Source organism: Pan paniscus, chromosome 23, assembly GCF_029289425.2.
Source record: "Pan paniscus chromosome 23, NHGRI_mPanPan1-v2.0_pri, whole genome shotgun sequence".
NCBI lineage: Eukaryota > Metazoa > Chordata > Mammalia > Primates > Hominidae > Pan > Pan paniscus.
The window spans coordinates 57,883,458-57,903,630 of NC_085927.1; the positions used below are offsets into that span (position 1 = coordinate 57,883,458).

The 20,173-nt window shown below is 40.4% G+C and overlaps 1 protein-coding gene across 1 annotated transcript in view; it reads left to right on the forward strand.

Moving 5' to 3' along the window:
- The window catches only part of LOC103785081 (uncharacterized), a 434,732-nt gene that overhangs the window by 398,148 nt on the left and 16,411 nt on the right, over window positions 1-20,173 (forward strand). Inside the window, exon 10 of the mRNA XM_063603246.1 lies at window positions 13,677-14,856. The gene's annotated coding sequence lies outside the window, so the exon portion shown is untranslated. The remainder of the gene's footprint in view (window positions 1-13,676; window positions 14,857-20,173) is intronic.

Below are 20,173 nucleotides of genomic sequence, written 5' to 3' on the forward strand. Positions count from 1 at the left end.
GCAGGACAGTGCCTCCCTCCCGCAAAAGATGCCCACATTCAATCCATGAATATGTGATGTTACATTTAAAAAATCATATGATAACAAATTTGTGTTGTTTTAAACCACTGAGTTTGTCGTAATTTATTACAGCAGCAATCGGAAACTATTAAAAATGGAAATTGTTAAATTGTAGAATTAACAACTGAAATTAAGAACTCAGTAAGTTAGCTTAACAGCCAATTCTTCTCAGTAGAAGAAAGGGTTAGTGAGCTGGATCATAGCTCGGTAGAAAATATCCAGACTAAAGCCCAGAGAGCAAGAAGAATGAAACATACAGAAGAGCATTGCTGCCAGATATTAAAAGGTAAGAAAGAGGATATTATTAATTATTTTATAATAAAAGTGATAAATTACGTAGTATGGATACTTCTTAGAAAAATATGAATTACCAATTAACTCCAGAAGAAACCATTATAGAATTTGAAACAGTAATATTAAATCTCTATAAAGATTCCTTAAGGCCCAATCAGTTTTAGAGAAGCATTTCAACCATTTTAGATGGAGAAAAATTAATTTTTTCAACCTTTTCCAGATTATAGGGAAATAAATATTTGGTATTTCTTCTGATGAGATTAGTATAATGGTGTTATCAAGTCCCAGAAAGAGATAGTACAAGAAATAAAATGACATGCTAATCTCAGTGATGCATTAAATGCAGATATCTTAAATAAAATATTAGTAAACCCAGTCCTGTAACATGTGAAACATGTAAACTATTATGACAAATGAGTTATTTACAGGGCACAAATTTGGTGTATGGAAGTGAAACTAACCACATTAACAGATTAAAGTTGAAAAACTATAAGATCACCAAAATTGATAACAATGAAATAACTTAATAAAATCAGTATCTTTTCATGATAACAAAGAAGCTGTTGGCAAACTAAGGATAGGAGAGGGCTGCCTTACCCAGCTAAGTAGAATCTATTGGAAAAAAAAAAAAAAACCCCAGCATACATTAGCCATCCTATGAAATGATGAAATAGTGAAAGAATTATCTTTGAAGTCGGGAAGAAGATAAGTGTGCTTCTGTCATCACTAGCATTCTTTGTGGGGCTGGAGGTCCTAACCAGTGCAGTAAGTCAGGAGAAAGGAATAATATGTATAGATGAAAGAATGATTCCCAAGTAACTGTTCACAGGGAATAGGATTATTTACACAGACATCACCAGCAAAGTGTATTAATGAGACTTTAGCAAGTTGGCAGAATATATAATCGCCATACAAAAATCACTTGTATTTCTATATCACAAAAAATCCACTTAGGAAAATGCAATTAAAATCATGCCAATTTATACCACAAGGTACACAGCTTCTCTCTGTTCACTTCTATGTGCAAGAAGCTTGCTGAGGAAACTGCTTAGTTGGAACCCCTGGTCAGCAGCTCCGGCTAACCCCAACCTGCAGACAGAACCAACTCTGTAGACATGAAGTGCACTATCCTGGAACCAGGTCCTCCAGCCCCAAGGCATGCCTACTGATGCTACATGGATGAAGACACACTGTTTCCTGAAAGCTTTCAAAATTGTAATGTCTTATGCAAAATATGTTTTTCTTTTAAGACAATAAGATTTGATGCATTTATTACTCTGTAGTTGGAATTACAAATTGAATGAAATGTAGGCCCCAGAAATATAATAATGTAAATGTGGATGCTTGAACTATGACACTGATGACGTTGTATGTCCATGGGAAAGAAGAATGAACAGGCCAACAATTGTTGGGGTAATTGGTTATCCATATGAAAAAAAAAATGGCATCTCCTTATATCATACCATACACAAAGATCTGTCCCCACCATGAAAACAGTGTCATATAAATGCAGAATTCACTTCACAACTTCTGAAACAGAGTCCAGTGGAGTTAGGATGTCAGGGTAGAGAAGGATTGCTTAAATAAGAAGTGACGTCAACACAAAATGAGAAGTTGGTGATTTCAAGAACATTAAAATTTAGAACTTTACAATATCAACAGACAATATGAAAAAAGTGAAAATATAATCCACAATTAAAAGATGGTATTTAGAATGGATATAACTGACAAAGTTAGTTATATATTATATAGTCTACACTGGTTGGTTAGTGATTAAACTATATAAAGAATTCCTCCAAATCTACAAGAAAACAACCCAACAGAAAATGCTAAAAAAAAAAATAAATCCAAAGAAATGAAATGAATTAAAAAATGAACCAACCAACCAACAAACAAAACAGGAATGCGCAATAAAATTATGGCAAGATGTATGTCTTAATTAGCTATCAGGAAACTGAAAATTATGACCACAATGAGATGTCATTTCAAAGCATCCAAATTGACAGAAACAGAAGAATCTGACAATGCCAAATAGCAGCAAGGCTGCCAAGCAATGGGAACTTGACATACGGTTGGCTGGAGTCTAAATTGATGCAAGGACTTTGAAAAACATTTGTCATTCTCTAGCAAATTTGAAAACCTGCATATCCTATGACCCAGTAATTCCCCCTCTCATTTCATATGCTATTCATGTATGGTTGAAGAGATGGATGCAATGGTAAAAATAATGGAGCTGCCTATATGTACATCAATGGGGCTGGGTCTCAGGAAATGCAATGTTGGCTGACAAACACGTGGAGTGGAGGATGGTGATGACAGAAAGTCGTTGCATGGTGCTCACCGTGCATCGGGCTCTTTTCTACCCACTTGATGCGTCAATTCACTTGATCCTCAGAGCACCCCGTGAGGTCTACACTACTGTCGTCACTGTTTTACAAGGAGAAAGCTGAGGTGCATGACCTTAGTAAATGTCTTGCTCACCTGCCACGGAACTGCAAGTGGAAGTGTTGGATTCAAGCCCAGGTCCCTGAGGACCAGAGTGCAGGCTCTTTACCCACTACCAGGGGTGTCCAATCTTTTGTTGGCCACACTGGAGGAAGAAAAATTGTTTTGGGCCACACATAAAATACAGTAACACTAACAATAGCTGGTAAGCTAAAAAGATATTGCAAAAAGACCTCATGATGTTTTAAGAAAGTTTATGAGTTTGTGTTCGGCTGCATTCAAAGACATCCTGGGCTGCGTGTGGCCTGTGGTCTGCTGGTTGAATGAGCTTGCACTATACCATCCAGGCTCATAGCCATGAGTTCTTATTTTGACAGGTTACAAAAACAGGTACAACTAGACTATACTTTTTAAGAACACCTTTACTCATGCCTGTAATCCCAGCACTTTGGGAGGCTGAGGAGGGTGGATCATGAGGTCAGGAGTTCAAGACCAGCTTGACCAACATGGTGAAACCCCATCTCTACTAAAAATACAAAAATTAGCCAGGCGTGGTGGTGGGTGCCTGTAATTCCAGCTACTCGGGAGGCTGAGGCAGGAGAATTGCTTGAACCCAGGAGGCGGAGGTTGCAGTGAGCTGAGATCACACCACTGCACTGCAGCCTGGGTGACAGAGTGAGACTCTGTCTCAAAAACAAACAAACAAACAAACAAAATGAACCTATTAACAGAAGTAAAGGAAGTACTTGCAGAAAACTAAAGTTAGCATTACCATTTCTCTCTGAGGGACAATGGGACGTGTAGACTTGGGTTTATATAGCCCTGGGTAGGTTACACGCTCATTCCAGGAGTTTTCCCTTCTTTTTTCTCTTTTCCTTATTCTATTTGTATTTTTAACCTTTTTTTTTCTACTTTTATTTTAGGTGCAGGGGGAACATGTGAGGTTTGTTTTGTGGTTAAATTGTGTGTCACTGAGGCTTGGTGTATGAATGATCTCGTCACCAAGGTAGTGAGCATAGCACCTGACAGGTAGCATTCCAACCCCTGAATGTTCCTTTTAGTAACTTAAAGCCATCTTTAAACTGAGCATACATTCTTGCCATGCTCTGAATGTTTGAATATTAGTGTCCCCCTCAAATTCATGTATTGAAATAATCACCAAGGTGAGGGTATGAGGAGGTAGGGCCTTTGGGAGGTGATTAGGTCATAAAAGCAGAACTGTCATGAATGGAATTAATGTCCTTATAAAAGAGGCCCAAGAGAGACTCCTCCCCTTCCCACCATCTGCGGCTACAGTGAGAACCTGTGAGGATCTGGTTCTATGAGCCAGGAAGCCCTCCCCAGACACGGAATCCACCTGGTCTTGGACTTCCGGTCTCTAGAACCGTGGGAATACGTTTCTGTTGCTGAAGCCCTCCTGTGTATGGTATTTTGGCAGAACAGCCTGAACAGACTAAGGCAACCACATAGACACTCTTTATGTATTTATTTCAAACTTAAATGGAAAGTTTTCCTTTTTAAATTTAATTTTATTTTATTTTATTTATGCTTTTTGAGATGGAGTCTTGCTTTGTCATCCAGGCCAGAGTGCAGTGGCGTGATCTCGGCTCACTGCAACCTGTCCGTCCTGAGTTCAAGTGATTCTCCTGTCTCAGTCTCCCAAGTAGCTGGAATTACAGGCACTTGCCACCATGCCTGGCTAATTTTTATATTTTTAGTAGAGATGGGGTATCACCATGTTGGCCAGACTGGTCTTGAACTCCTGGCCTCAGATGATCCACCTGCCTTGGCCTCCCAAAGTGCTGGGATTACAGGCGTGAGCCACTGCTCCTGGCCAGTTTTACTTTTTTTAAAAAAAGAAAAAGACTAAATGTGGCCCTCTTGCTGGTGATGTAGCCTCTTTTTAGTGACTTCTGAATAATAATTTTCCATTGAGAAATCCTTGCATCCATGATGGAGGGTTTTCACCTTCCCTGAAGCATTTATCACAGTTTGATTTTGGTCCTTGAAGATGAGAAACTCTCGTCTCTCCTTGTTTAATCTCTCCATCTGCTCAGCATCTCGGGCAGGGCCATACACAGAGTTGGCAGTGGGTTATTTACTGTTGCAAGAATAAATCCTTCCCCACCTATGGAACCCCCATGTGCTCTCAGAGTTGGGATTTTAGCTGTATGGCACTACCGTTCTGGATGCCAAGTGTGAGTAACAGGATTTAGACTAAGAGATGGTTATGATGAAAACCCTGACCAGCTACTCAGAGAAGAACCTACTGATGTCTCAGCTGAAGTGCCAGGTTGGCCACGTTTTTACAGCTGGGGAGATCCTTTCCTAGTTTGGAGTCTGAGAAGGGCCTTAATTTTCCCATTAGGAGAAGCTTGGTGTCAATGTAGCTTTGCTAGAGAGCAGACGGCGTGTGCAGGGCCAGAGAGGCAGGGCACAGAGGGAGTGGAAGGATGACACATGGAGGAACAGGTCCCAGCAACCTGAGAGAGGAGCCCTCCTGGGAGTGGCGGCCAGATGAGACCATGCATTCATTTCTGCATCTAAGTTTCCCCTTGTATGAAAGCGGGATGGCGGTCTCTAATTCATGTGTTGGTTTTTGGGAATTTAGCAATATTTAGGTGAAGTGTTGCACCTGATAGTTGACCCATACTGTTGTTATTATTGTAGGTTGAGCCATATGAAATTGCTGACACTCTGGTGTTTTTGACATACAAACAATGGAAGCTTCATATGATTCAACTTGATAGTACCTGTCCAGGTGTCTGCAGGCTTCTCTTGCAGATGGTGTGTGCTGAGCAACTGTCTGCAGAGTGACTGAGTACTAAATGACCTGCGAATAAAAACATTCCAATTTAAATATCCTGTATTCCAAGATGCAGTCTTTTTTTCACATTTTAATATTTCTAAAATTATGATGTGTTTTACAAACAAGGTTTACGTGAAATGCCATGCTCCTTTTTTACCCAGAAAATCCATTATGAAATTGATGATGTATCTTTACAATCTGTGATGTCTAAAATTCAATTTCAGGCTCAACATCATGGTATGAAAATGATGCTGGAGAAGAAAAAAATGAGATGATCTGCTAATATTTGTACTTATGTACTCCTCGCCTAAACTCCCCCAAACATTTCCTCCAAGGCCCTTTTAGAAAGGATCCCTGAAGGCAGGCCCGGCTGGTGTATACACATCTCCTCTCCTGCAGCCTCCAGACACCAGCCGCCCCACACCTGAGGGATTGAGGGAATTATTTGCAGAGGAGCAGAATCTAAATCTCTAATATTCCAGCATTTAAAAAGCTGAATATGGGCTAATTCCTTTTTTTATGAAGTCCACGGAGGTTGCCTTGAAACAAATAAGGTCTTGTGTCTTCATTGTACATACAAGATATTCCTTTACATATACCTGGAAAATATATAACTTATTGATGTGACTACATCTAAACTCACTTTCATTGTTAAAGGGAGACAGCAGCAGTATTCTGGACAAACTGCTTGCAATGGCTATGCCAGGACACACCTGGGACAGGTCTGCGGGTGTATTGTTCTGACCTCCAGGTCTGTTCGTATTCAGGAGGACCATCTGAAATATCACGAATACGGTGGATTCAGGTCTCAGTGTGCAGAAGATGTCCTAATTCATGTCTATAGTCCCAGGCTTTTGTCCAGAAGAGCATTTTGTGTCAGATGTTTTATTGGTAAGGAAAATGTTATTATTAATAGTTGTATTGAGATAAACCAGATGGATTTGGTACCCTTCCACCTTGAACTTCCAGCTTCTGCTGTGTTCCTGTCTAATATTGTAGTTAAGACTGTGATTAGGCTAGGCAAGGTGGCTCACACCTGTAATCCCAGTACTTTGGAAGGCTGAAGTAGGAGATTGCTTGAACCCAGGAGTTTGGGACCAGCCTAGGCAAAAAAGTAAAACTTAGCCAGGCATGCTGGTGTACACATATAGTCTCAGCCACTCAGGAGGCTGAGGCTGGAGGATCAGCTGAGCTCAGGAGGGCGAGGCTGCAGTGAGCTATGATCACACCACTGCACTCCAGCCTGGGTGACAGAGTGATACCCTGTCTCAGAAAGAAAAGTTGGTACTTATTTTAAGAAGTGTGTTCTGAAAGATCATGAAAACTGATCATGTGTAGCTGCAAAAATACCATCTATCTGACTGTGAAAATCACGGCTATTCAATTCAGTCAACTGACTTTTTCTCTAATTTAATTTTGGTGGTTATCTATTTCAATTTTTCTTGTGCATCTTTGAAAAGTAAAGCAATAGTTATTAACATGTTGGGTGAATTACCATCAAAGAAATTTGCCGATAGGTAAATAGTGCAAGTTATACATCAATATTTTAAAAGAGTAAATCAGTCCATTTATTTTAAAAATGAGGCTTTATTTAATATAATTAATGAATAAGAATTTTGGGGAATTTATTTTGTTAAAAGTATTCTGACTTTATTGTGAAAGCATTGTAAATTCTGTTACAAATTTAGATATTGACGAGAAAATCATTAGTTTTTGTAGGGAAAATTAATAAAAATTTAATGTTGCGTAGAGTTATGACCAAAACAATTATTTTACTAGATTAAGAAACTATAGAGCTTGTAATTGATTGTGCTGCATTTATAACTCCTAATGGCATTCAAATTGTGACATCACACCAACCAAAGATTTAAAAATATTTTTAGGCTGGGTGAGGTGGTTCACGCCTGTAATCCCAGCACTTTGGGAGGCCAAGGAGGGAGGATCACCTGAGGTCAGGAGTTCAAGACCAGCCTGGCCAACACGGCAAAACCCCGTCTCTACTAAAAATACAAAAATTAGCTGGGTTTGGTGGTGCACACCTGTAATCCCAGCTACTCAGGAGACTGAGGTGGGAGAATTGCTTGAACCCAGGAGTTGGAGGTTGCAGTGAGCCGAGATCATGCCACTGTACTCCAGCCTGGGTGACAGAGTGAAGCCCCATCTCAATAAATAGATAAATAAATATTTAAAAATATATATATTTTGTATACATACACGGTCACAAGTCACATACACAAGTCCACTACAACATATTCTTTGTGCGTGTCACCAAAGTGACTTTAGATACGAAAAATATATTCTTACTTTTGTTGCAGCCCGTACTCAATTGGGTCTTAAAAACATTTGAGCCCTTGTGTACTACTTTGTAAATCAAACTATGTGACCCACAATCTTACTGAACTTTTTCTAAAGGAGTTCTCTACATTTCAGTTGCATTTTATTAAGAAGTCTTTGATTTCAAAAATCTTTAATCAAAGAATTCTTCATATAGTTTCAAAAATAATTTGTGATTTCAGAGCTTTTAGCAAATTGCAATTATTGAAATGTTTATCTGTTCTAACATAAGAAAGAAACTGATATTTAACAATGAGATTTCATCAAGTGGTAAGATTTAATGTTGAAACTCTGTAATTGCATTTTGGAATATAGCAACATGTGGGAGGCAACAGTTGATGAAACTCTTCTTTCCTCAGCATTTTATTATGTAAATTCTCAAATGATACAGAAAAGTTGAAAGAATTTTACAGAGACTACCTATACACCCACAACATCTATTCTACCATTAACACTTTATTATACATACTTTCTGTATCTATTCTCCCATTTATTCATTAACCCATCTTATTTTTTGACACATTGGAATGTGATAGACATCAGTACATTTTGTAAATATTTCAGCATGCATGTTATGAACTCAATTTTGTATGTTTCTTTTCTTTTTCTTTTTTTTTTTTTTTGAGATGGAGTCTTACTCTATTGCCCAGGCTGGAGTGCAATGGTGTGATCTCAGCTCACCGAAACCTCCGCCTCCTGGGTAAAGGTGATTCTCCTGCCTCAGCCTCCCGGGTAGCTGGGACTACAGGCGTGCATTACCATGCCGGACTAATTTTTTGTATTTTAGTGGAGACAGGGTTTCACCATGTTGGCCAGGATGGTCTGGATCTCCTGACCTTGTGATCTGCCTGCCTCGGCCTCCCAAAGTGTGTTTCTACTTTTTCTCAGTTAGAATTTGCATATTGCAAAATGCACAATTTTTAGGGTAGTGTTTGATAGGTTTTAGTAAATACACTGACTAAGCAAAAAATACATAGGACGTTTTTCAACCCCCACTTTCCTCTGGCCATTCCACCTTCACCCCAAGAGGCAACCGCTGCTTCGATTTATTTCACCGGAGATTAGTTCAGTCTGTTCTAGAACTTCATATACATTGAATCATATGATATAGACTTTCTCAGTGAAAATTTTCTTTCACTAGGCATAATGATTTTAGGATTCATTCATGTGGTCGTGTATCACTACACGTTTTATTGAAACTATTCACTTTTCATTGCTGAATATACTACTGTTTGTTCATGTTATGAATATACCACGGTTTGTTTATCAGTTGCCCTCTTGATGGTCACATAGGGTGTTTCCAGATTGGGGCTACTATGAATAAAGCTGCTAGGAAAATTCTTGGGAGAGTCTTTCTACAGACATATGATTTCATCTCATGGGCATATGTTTGTTTTAGAAGAAAATGCCCAATATTTTCCAAAGTGGTTGCAGCATTCTAAAATGTCACCAAAAATGTAAGAGAGTTCTGACTGATTCACATCCTTGCCAACATTTGGTGTTGTCAGGGGTTTTAGTTACAGCAATTTTGTTATTTGTGGGTGAATAATACTTTATTGTAGTTTGAATTTTCATTCCCTAATGGCTAATAAGGTTAAACGCTTTCATATGAACTTACTGACCACTTGTGTATCTTTTAAAAAATATTTGGCTGGTTTTTAATTAGATTGTCTTTTCATCATTGAGCCTTAAGAGTTCTCTAGACATACTTGATAAAAGTCTTTGTCAGATACATATTTTGCAAATATTTTCTTGCAATCTGTGGCTTGCTCGTTCATTTTATTAATGCTTTCTTTTAATGAGAAGGCATACATTTAATTAAGACAAATTAATTATGTCTTATTCTTTTACGATATTGCTTTCTGTGTATTAAGAAAACTTTTCATACCCTCCATTCATGAAGACATTCTTTTGTCTGTTTTCTTCTAGAAGCTTTACAGATTAAATCTTTGTGTATATTGTGAGATTGGGCTGAGATTTAATTTTTCCTAAATGTATCTTGTTGTTCCAGCACCATTTGTTGAAGTGACTTTTTCTTTCACATTGTATTGCTTTGGTGCTATTCTTCAAACATTAATGGACTATGATCAGCTGGATACATTAAATATGAAAAGAAAAAAGGAAAAATACAGAAAAATATTTTAAATAAAAAATTAATAGACTATTAAAACACAAGGTACTCTATTTCATTTCAGTAATCTAACTGCAACCTCCAGCTCCCGAGTTGAAGCGATTCTCCTGCCTCAGCCTCCCAAGTAGCTGGGACTGCAGGCGCACGCCACCACACCCAGCTAATTTTTGTATTTTTAGTACAGATGGGGTTTCACCATGTTGGCCAGGATGGTCTCAATCTCTTGACCTCATGATCCATCCACCTCAGCCTTCCAAAGTGCTGGGATTACAGGCATGAGCCACCGTGTCCAGCCCTCAATCTTTCTATTTTTATATCAGTATCTTAATTACTATAGCTTTATAGCAAGTTTGAAGTCAGACGTTTTGTTAACTTTGTTATTTTAAAAATATTTATTTTACTGTTAGAGGTATTTCCATTTCTTATAAAGTTCCAAACCAAATTATCAAATTCCACAAAAATGCCTTCTGGAAATGTTTTGACAATTGTATGGAATCTAAAATTCAATTTGGGGAGGAGCAATAGCTAAACAGAGTGAATCCTCACTCCACGGACAAAGGAGCTCTCCCCTTTATTATACATTTTGGCCTATTCAGGTTTCCTATTTCATCTTGAGTCAATTATGATAAATTTTATTTCAATAAATTTACCTAACTTGTCAAGTATATTGACGTAAAGGCCTCCACAACATTCCCTCATTTCCTTTTAATGTCCATAGGATCTGTAGTGATGCCCTCCCCGCAATTTCACTGCTGTTAACTGCAATTCGTACTCTCCTTTTTTATTAATGAATCATATTAAAAGTTTATCGATTTTTTCGATCTTCAAAAACCTAAATTTGGGGCTCATTAATTTTTCTACTGTTTTTCTTTTCTCTATATTCTAGATTCTAGTTCTTATCTTTACTATTTTCTTATTCTTACTTGTTTTGGGTTACTGTTTTTTCTGCTTCTAACTTCTAAAAATGCAATTTTATATAATTGAATTTATACCATTATCATTTTCAAATATGAGCATTTATTGTCATGTGTTTCTCGGAAGCCTGCTTCAACTACATTTTGAAGAGCTTGAATTAACAACCTGAAGATTTTTAATGTGTTTTCATTAAGAATCTGGTCAAAATATTTTTTCTCTTGTAATTTCTTTTTTGATCTATAATCATATATATCATGTCTACATTATCATGTATGCCACAATGTAATACTTTACACTTGGTTATAAACAATTGTATTTCAAAGAAATATAAAAACACATTGTATTTCAAAGAAATAAGAAGAAAATAGAGTCTTTTATATTTATCTACATATGTTCTCTTGAGTCTTTCTTAAAGGTTTGACTTTCCATTCTATATTACTCCGCTTTACCTAAAGAATTTAAGTAGCGTATACTTGTGAAAATTTACAAGTTGATGTATTTAATATTTCAGTAAAAACTTACATATGAGAATATTCACGTTTAGCAGAAATTTAGCTGAGCTTACCGGGTATTTCAGGACCTACAGATAAAATATTTTCTTAACTAAAAATACCAAGGTTTGAAGAGAAGGGTCATTTGGATTTGTCATCATTTGATTTATCATATTTTCAAGTGCCTTATTCATAAAATTTGACCTTGAAAAAAATTATAGTCACTGTTTTGAAAATGTTCAAATTAAAACCATATTAACAATACTTTTTCAGCAAAATACTAGTGATATATGTTTTATATGGATCTGGCTAAGAAATAGATCAAAAAGTACATAGATTGTGCCCAAATTTATTAAACTATTGTTTAATTTTAAAATCAGTATAATAGGCCAGGTGCAGTGACTCACACCTCTAATCCCAGCACTTTGGGAGGCCGAGGTGGGTGGATCACTTGAGCTCAGGAGTTCGAGGCCAGCCTGCCAACATGGCAAGACCCTATCTCTACTAAAAATACAAAAATGAGCTGGGCATTGGGGTGTGCACCTGTAGTCCCAGCTACTCAGGAGGCTGAGGTGGGAGAATTGGTTGAACCCAGAACGTGGAGGTTGCAAAGAGCCAAGATCACACCATTGCCCTGTAGCCTGGGTGACAAAGTGATACTCTGTCTCAAAATAAATAAATAAATAAAATTAGTATGATATTAATAACTAAAGATAAGACTTTTTAAGTCATGCTTTAATGAACATGAATAGATGCTATTTTTTGAAATACATTTTATTTTTGCAAATTATTTTTGAATAGAATTATTTAATAGGCTTATCAATAGAATAAAACAAATTGATTTGTGTATGAACATGTGCATAAGTATGTACATATATAATTTTTAAAAAATTATCTGTAGTGCTTCTGTGCCATTTATTCTCAAATGTATCTTAGTTTCACTGATAAATTGTAGGGTCATCTTACCTTTAGGGTTTTCAGCAACCATGGAAACTAAAATGTTTTCAACAAGTGCTTCCAAAGACAAGAGCTCTCATTGTTTCCTGGACTTTTGACTAAGATCCGATGTAGATAAGAGCTGTCTATTCCACTAAAAAGTGACAATTCTACATGGGTGTAAGCTGTAGCTCTGGACCAGGCAGCAGGGCGGGGTGTGGATGCTGCCTGATCCCTGGAGGAAGGTCAGTGATGTCTCCCACCCGCCAAGCACTAAGATTGGGCCGGGCACTCTGTGAGATTGTTATGCGTGGATAGACTCGGAGTCAGGCCTAACGCTGCAGGGCAAACCTGCTAGAGAATGTTTTCCCTTGAACTCGATCTTCCTCTTGCCCAGCCTTGGAGAGGACACTCGGAAAAATGCTGCCTTTGCCATTGTGATCTGCCTCTGGTGAGCTGGGAGGAAAGCGGCCATGAGTTCAAAAGGACGGATGGAAAATCTCCTTAGGGTTGGCAAAGAGCAGCTTTACCACAGAACAGATGGAGTCTTGGTTTCTGTGGACTGCTGGTATTTTTATTATTGGTGCTTCTTTTTTGGTAGAGGAGGAGATGGAAGGTGGAGAGATGAGGATGGAGGGGGAGGAGGCTTGCCCCCTGCTCTCTGTCCTCTGTTAGCCACAGTTCTTCTGCTGCTAAGTTCTTGTATCTCTTTTAGAACTTGAAATATCTGTTAATGTTTATTTTTATTTTCATTTTAAAAATAACAATAGATTTTATTTTATTTTATTTTTGTGAGCCATTTTAGGTTTGTAGACAAATTGAGCAGAAAATACAGAGAGTTCCTATACATGTCCCGCACACCATTTCTCTGTTATTGACATTTTGCATTGGAGTGGTACGTTGTTAAAATTGATGAGCCGATATTGATACGTTGGCCAAAATCTATAATTTCCACCAGGGTTTATGCTTGGTGTTCTGCATTCTGTAGGTCTGGGCAAATATGACAGGAATACACCATTACAGTATCCAGAGGAGCTCCCCTGCCCTACAAATCCTCTGTGCTCCACCTGCTCCTCTCTGCCTCCACCCGAACCTCTGGCAACCACTGTCTTCATAATTTTGCCTTTTTCAGGATGTCGTGTAGTTGGAATCCCACAGTCTGTAACTTTTTCGGGTTGGCTTCTCTCACTTAGCCATAAGCACTTAAGTTTTCTCCATGACTTTCCCTGACCTGATACCTCATTTCTCTTTTTCCCCGAAGCTCTTGCATCTGTTGCCTGTGTAAGGAAGCTGTATATTGTACCTGACACCACATCGCCCTTCTGACAGCAGTAGTTACCCATAGAATTCTCAGTTCTGCCTGCAACCCAAGGAGATGAGCATCCCTGTCTTCATTTTACAGAGATGACAGGATAAGCCATGTGCCACACAGCTGGACCCCTAAATCCAGGATTCTAGCCCTTGGCCTCCCTGGGCTACAGGGGCTGCAAGGACCAGCGGCAGCAGCAGCAGCACCAGGAACCCTGTTACAAATGCAGAGTTTCAGGCCCTTACCTACACCTACTACATCCCGATCTGCATTTTAACAAGAACCTGAATGGAGCTTTGTTGTTTCCACGGCAGAGCCAGCTTCTCCATGGGCACACAGAACTGCATACTTCTGTGGACTTGGGGCAAATCTGCTTTATCACACTTTTTACAAAATAGTTAGGGTTCTCACGGTATTTTGCAAGACTACAAGGTAAGAGCTTATCTTGGGATAGGAGGATCCATCTCCATTCTGGGAGGTGCAAAGAAAATGGGTCTCAGACTTCAAGCTCTGAGCCTCAAATGCTAGACCTCTTCCTCTGCGTTCCTCTCTCCACCACCAGCATTTCATCCCAGACTCTGCTCAACGCAGCTCAGCAACAGAGAAATGAGAAGGGGACTTGGCTTCAGCAAGAGTGAACTTACTTGGATGCTCCAGGGAGGCAGGAAGGTGCAGGGGTGGACACTATGGATGTGGAAGGTAGGAATTCTCAGCATGATTCCCATCCTGGATACCTCCCAGGAGCCAGCCTGGAGGATGAGGGCAGGGGCAGTATAGCCCAGGACACAGGTACAGAGGCGGGAAGTCACCAGCACAGCAGGATGGTCTGTACCACAAGCCATGGAGGGGTGTGGGTGCCACCTTTGGAGAAGGAAAGAGGTAGCATCTATAGGGAGCGTCCTTTAAGCTGAGTGTTGACAAATGAGAAGGCAGCTTCAGTTCTGCCTCGCTCCAATGATAGCAATCCTTTTGTTTCTGATTATAATACTGGGTACTTGAACTCTACTGACCTACAATATGCAGTCTCTGTCAACAGTAAGAGCATCTGCCCTTGTAGCAGCCTTCATGCGGAACAAGATCTCTGACAGACGGCTAGCACATATTACTCTTAATTATCATAACTGCCAACAAGGTTGGTATCATTACTCCTGTTTTTGGATGGGAAATCAAAAGTCCAGAGAGCATAAGTGTTACTTCCCAGGTCATCCAGCTGCAAATGAGAATGTGTTTGAACTGCCAAGGGTATTTGTGAATTTGAGTGTTGATGTGGGCTCCACGGTCTGTTGATACTTTTCCATGCAACCCTCACTTATCACCACTGGCTGGTGTTTATTGGGGCTTGCATATATCCAACAGAAGAGGTGGACTAAGTCAGCATGTGAGCTTTTAAAAAAATTAGCATTTAAATAAAGGAAACAGCATAAAGTGTTGTTCACCAGTAGTAACTCACTCAACTCTGCTTAGGAAACATCACTTGGGCACTTATTATGAGCAAGGTGGTCTATTAGGGGTTAAGGTTGTCAGGTTGAGCAAGGTAACTTTATGGCAGAAAACACGTACAAATTCAGATTGAGCATCTGTGATGTGCCTCCTATAGATACAGAAGTGAATGCAGCTAGGACCAGTCAAAATTTTACATTCTGGAGGACAGGCAGTTTGCTCAACTTAGCTGTTGACTAGTCCTAACGTGTTAGGACTGAGTGGCAGCTAGATTTCCTCATATAAGTATGTCCTCTTCCCATGTCAGAGAAATGCCATAAAGGCCAAAAATCATCTCAGATTTGAAAGCTCTTTGAAATTTATGAAGTGCTAAACAATGCAAGCCATGGTTATTTTGCTTGAGATATTTTCCTGTCTGTAGTTCGCAGCTGAATAATACTCACAGGGTTTTTTTCACCTTTGTGAGTATTATAGGCATAACTTGCAAAACTGCAAATACAAGGCCTTTGAACGTCAATCAGTCCACCATGTAGCCTGTGGTGTTGATGGATTATTTCATAGAAAGTTGACTGGGCTCACTTCCTGTTGTGAGGTGAGGCTTTAGGAAGCTGAATGATTCAAGGGATGGTTGATGGGCTGAGACCATAAATTCTCAGACAAATTTCAACAGAACCTGGAGGCACACTTGTAAATAGATTGAGACTGAAAAGGAAACACAGATCCTGTCTTTGACAGACAAATGTCTCTCTCCAAGCTAAGAATGCAAGTGCCTTATAGGGGCCTGAACTTAATTTATAGCCTTGAGATAGAGCCCCAGACCTCAGAAGAGAAGGAGTTTGGGCCACCTTCTCATCCAAGGTCACGTCCATACCACACGCCCAGCATCCCTAACACATAACCATTCAGCCTGTATCAGTTATCAACTGCCGCATAACAAATGCCCCCATTCCTTGTGACTTAGAACAATACATGCACTTGCATGATTCTGAGCTTGGTGTCCTGGTCCCTGCTGGTCTCACCTGAGCCCACTCAGGTGACAACCCTAAGCAGCCAGCTTGGTGGAGGAAGGGGCATCCCGGCCTACTGGGGTGGCTCTTTCTTGCTCCATACAGTCTCTCATGCTCCAGGAGACTGAGAACAAGCTTTGCAATATGATGGCAGACGTGTTCTGAGAGAGATAGCAGATGCCATAAAACCCAAGGTCTACCCTACGCAGTCAAATTGACAAGTATGAAGAATCTCAAGACATGGAAATAGGCAGATGTAATGCTTATGGCCTGTGCCCTTGTAATTACACTTTTTATCTTGAGATAATTGTAGAATCACATTCACATACCATTATAAGATATGTAATACAGAAAAAACTCATGTACCCTTTACTCAGTTTCCCCTACAGGCAACATCTTGCAAAATCATAGCACATTATCATAACCAGGATATTGACATTGACAAGGTCAAGTCACAGAAAATTTCTATCATCCAGCAATCCTTGGAGTCTAGGAGTTGGAAACAAGCCAATAAGCCAGCGATTCCCACCAGGAAGGGCATCCTCAAATGCCCTTTTGTAACCACACCCATTCCTTCCTGCACCCCACCGTCCTCAATGCCTGGCACCACTAATCTCGTCTCTATTTCTAGAATGTGGTTATTTCAAGGCTATTATAATAATGGAATTGTGGCATATGTAACGTTTGAGGGTTGGGTTTTTTTTTTTCACTCAGCGTAATGCTCTGGAAATTTAGGGAAGTTGTTTGTTTCTTTTTACTACTGAGTAGTAGCCTTAAGTATGCTGATACTTTTTTTTTTTTTTTTTTTTTTTGAGACAGAGTCTCACTCTGTCTCCCAGGCTGGAGTGCAATGGCAAGATCTCTGCTCACTGCAAGCTCTGCCTCCCGGGTTCATGCCATTCTCCTGCCTCAGCCTCCTGAGTATCTGGGACTACAGGTGCCTGCCACCATGCCCGGCTAATTTTTGTATTTTTAGTAGAGATGGGGTTTCACCATGTTAGCCAGGATGGTCTCAATCTCCTGACCTCGTGATCCACCCGCCTCAGCCTCCCAAAGTGCTGGGATTACAGGATACTTTTTTTTTTTTTTTTAACGATTTACTTGTTACAAGCTATCTGGGTTGTTTTCAGTTTGGGGCTATTTTGAACAACAACAACAAAAAAACTGTTGTAAACATTTGTATACAGGATTTTGTGTGAACATAAATCTTCATTTCTCTGGGATACATACCCAGGAATACAGTTGCTGGGTTCCACGGTTAATTTTTAAGAAATTGCCAAACTGTTTTCCAGAGTGGCTCTACCATTTAACATTCCCACCAGCAATGCATGAATGATTCAATTTCTACGTATCCTTGACAGCATTTGGTGTTGTCACTTTTTTTGTTTTAGCCATTTTGGTAGATGTGTAATGAAATCCAAATGTGGTTTAATATTTCTTCATGTCTTCTGAATTCTAGCTGTTTTTTAAATTTTATTTTATTTGATTTTTATAGAGTCAGTGTCTCTCTCTCACATTCAGGCCAGAGTGCAGTGGTGCAATTATAGCTCACTGCAGCCTCAAACTCCTGGCCTCAAGTGATCCTCCCAACTTGGCCTCCCAATGTGCTGGGGTTACAGGTGTGAGCCACCATGCCTGGCCATGGATTTTTTTTTATATGGTTGAGTTTTGAGAGTTCTGGCAGGAGTGAGGCAGTGCCCCTCTTCTGCTGCTGGGACAGTATCAGAAAAAAACAGATAAGAGCAAAGTTTTAAATAAGACTCAAAGTCTCAGAATATAATACAAAAATGTCCAGGTTTCAGTGGAAAATCATCCACTCTACTATGAACAGATGAACTCAAACTAAACGAAAAAAAAATCAATAGATGCTAACACCTAGAAGACGGAGATGCTAGAACTATCTGACAAGGATTTCAAAGCAGCCACAATAAAAATGTTTCAATGGGCAATTACAATTACATTTAAACAAGCGAAGACACAAAATACCTCAACAAAGAAATACAAAGTCTCAGCAAAGAAATAGGAGACATAAAAAGTACTAAATGAAAATTTGAGAACTGAAAAATACTATAACCAACACGAAAAGCTCAGTGGATGGCTTGACAGCAGAATGGAGGGGATTGAGGAGAAAATCATTAAAGTGGAAAATAGAGCAATAGAAATTACCCAATCTGAACTAGAGAAATAAAATAGAATGAAAAAAATGAATAGACTCTCAGGGACCAGTGGGACTATAACAGAAGATCTAATATTCTTGTGATCAGAATTCTGAAAGGAGAGTGGAAAGAAGATACCTTAAAGCATATAAACAAAGGGTTTTGGGAAAAGAAATAGGACAAAATCTTCAGGACCTACAGTTAGGCAAAGAGTTCATAGACTTGACACCATAAACGTAATACATAAATGGAAAAGCTAATAACTGACTTCATCAACATTAAAAACTCAATCTGTGAAAGACCCTGCTAAGAGGCTGAAGATGTTCTAGTATCTAGAATATGTACAGAACTCTCAAAACTCAACCGTATAAAAAAAAAATCCACGGCCACGTATGGTGGCTCACACCTGTAATCCCAGCACATTGGGAGGCCAAAGTGGGAGGATAACTTAAGCCCAGGAGTTGGAAACAAGCCTGAGCAACAGAGTGAGACCTCATCTCTATAAAAGAAATAAAAAATGAGCAGATCATGAACAGTGGTGAAAATCCGACTCTTCCCTGGGCCTCCTCTGTTACCCTGATGGGCTGGGAGGGGCGCTCCATTCCTCCTCAATAGGGGTGGAGTCTGGGGTATATGATGCCAGAGGAAACCCCAGGGACTCACCATCCTGACACTCCCTGGGTCCTGAGGCCCCTAGTTGGCCTGCCTTTACCAGAATCTTCTCATGCCTGCTTTATGTATAACACCCAGGGTTTTCATGATGTCTAGGGGGCGTAAGAAAGAATACATCTTTCCAAAGCAGATGTCATTCACAGTGGTCGCTTTTACAGTAAACTAAAGTTTTCTTGTGAGGATTGAAGAAATTGTGTGGTGTGTGTGTGTGAGAGAGAGAGAGACAGTGACAGTAACTGACCAACCACCAAACACACCACATACCACACAACACACATGACACCCACCACACATACAACACACTGCATACCACACATACACACCACACAGTACACATGTAACACACACCACACAGCACATACACACCACATGGCACATATCACATAACACGCACACACCACACACACACACACACACACACACACACAGAGCATCTGAGAGGCAATGGCAAGCAGGCAGCACTGGAATTCCCCTGGGGTCCATGAGGACTGGGAAGGAACTGGAGTCTTGTGTCTGAACCAGGCTCAGGTCGGGGTGGGGCCGGCATCCATGCCAGGTAGAGCAGCTGCCAGGCCAAGGAGGCAGGGACACTGTGTGGGCTGCCACTCACATCTCCTGAGGCTGCATTCCTCCACCATGTCCATGACCCAAGCATTGTCCTCTGTGCCTGGACCTGGGAGGACTCCTGGGGGTGGTTTCCTGCACTGGGACTCTGTGTGAGCAGCAGAAGTGGCCTGTGGTTGGTTTCACTGCCACCGATGCCTTGCCCAGCTGCTGGCAGGACCCTGGCAGGACCCTGGCAGGAAGAGTAGCGCCTGGTCCTAGCAGGTGGAGGTGACCTCCAGAAGCCCCAGCTGGGTGTACGCACATCTTGTGTCTGCCTGCTCTGACCTTCAAGGCATCGACACGCCGCGCTTCCTACCCGCAGGGAGGACCAGGCTGCCCTGTTATGGCAGTGAGTAGGTGATGTGTGGCGCAGGTGCTGCCCAGGGCTGGGCAGGTAGGGGCTTCTCTGCCTGTGGCCTTGGGGCTCCACAGCCCCACCTGAGTGCAGAAAATGCCCAGGCCCTACCCTTGCCATCGGCCCATGCCCACCTGGCCCTTACCTGGGGATCTGCCATGTATCAGCTGTGATCATGGGACTGTGGCCCGGGCAGCCTCCCTGGCCCTCCAG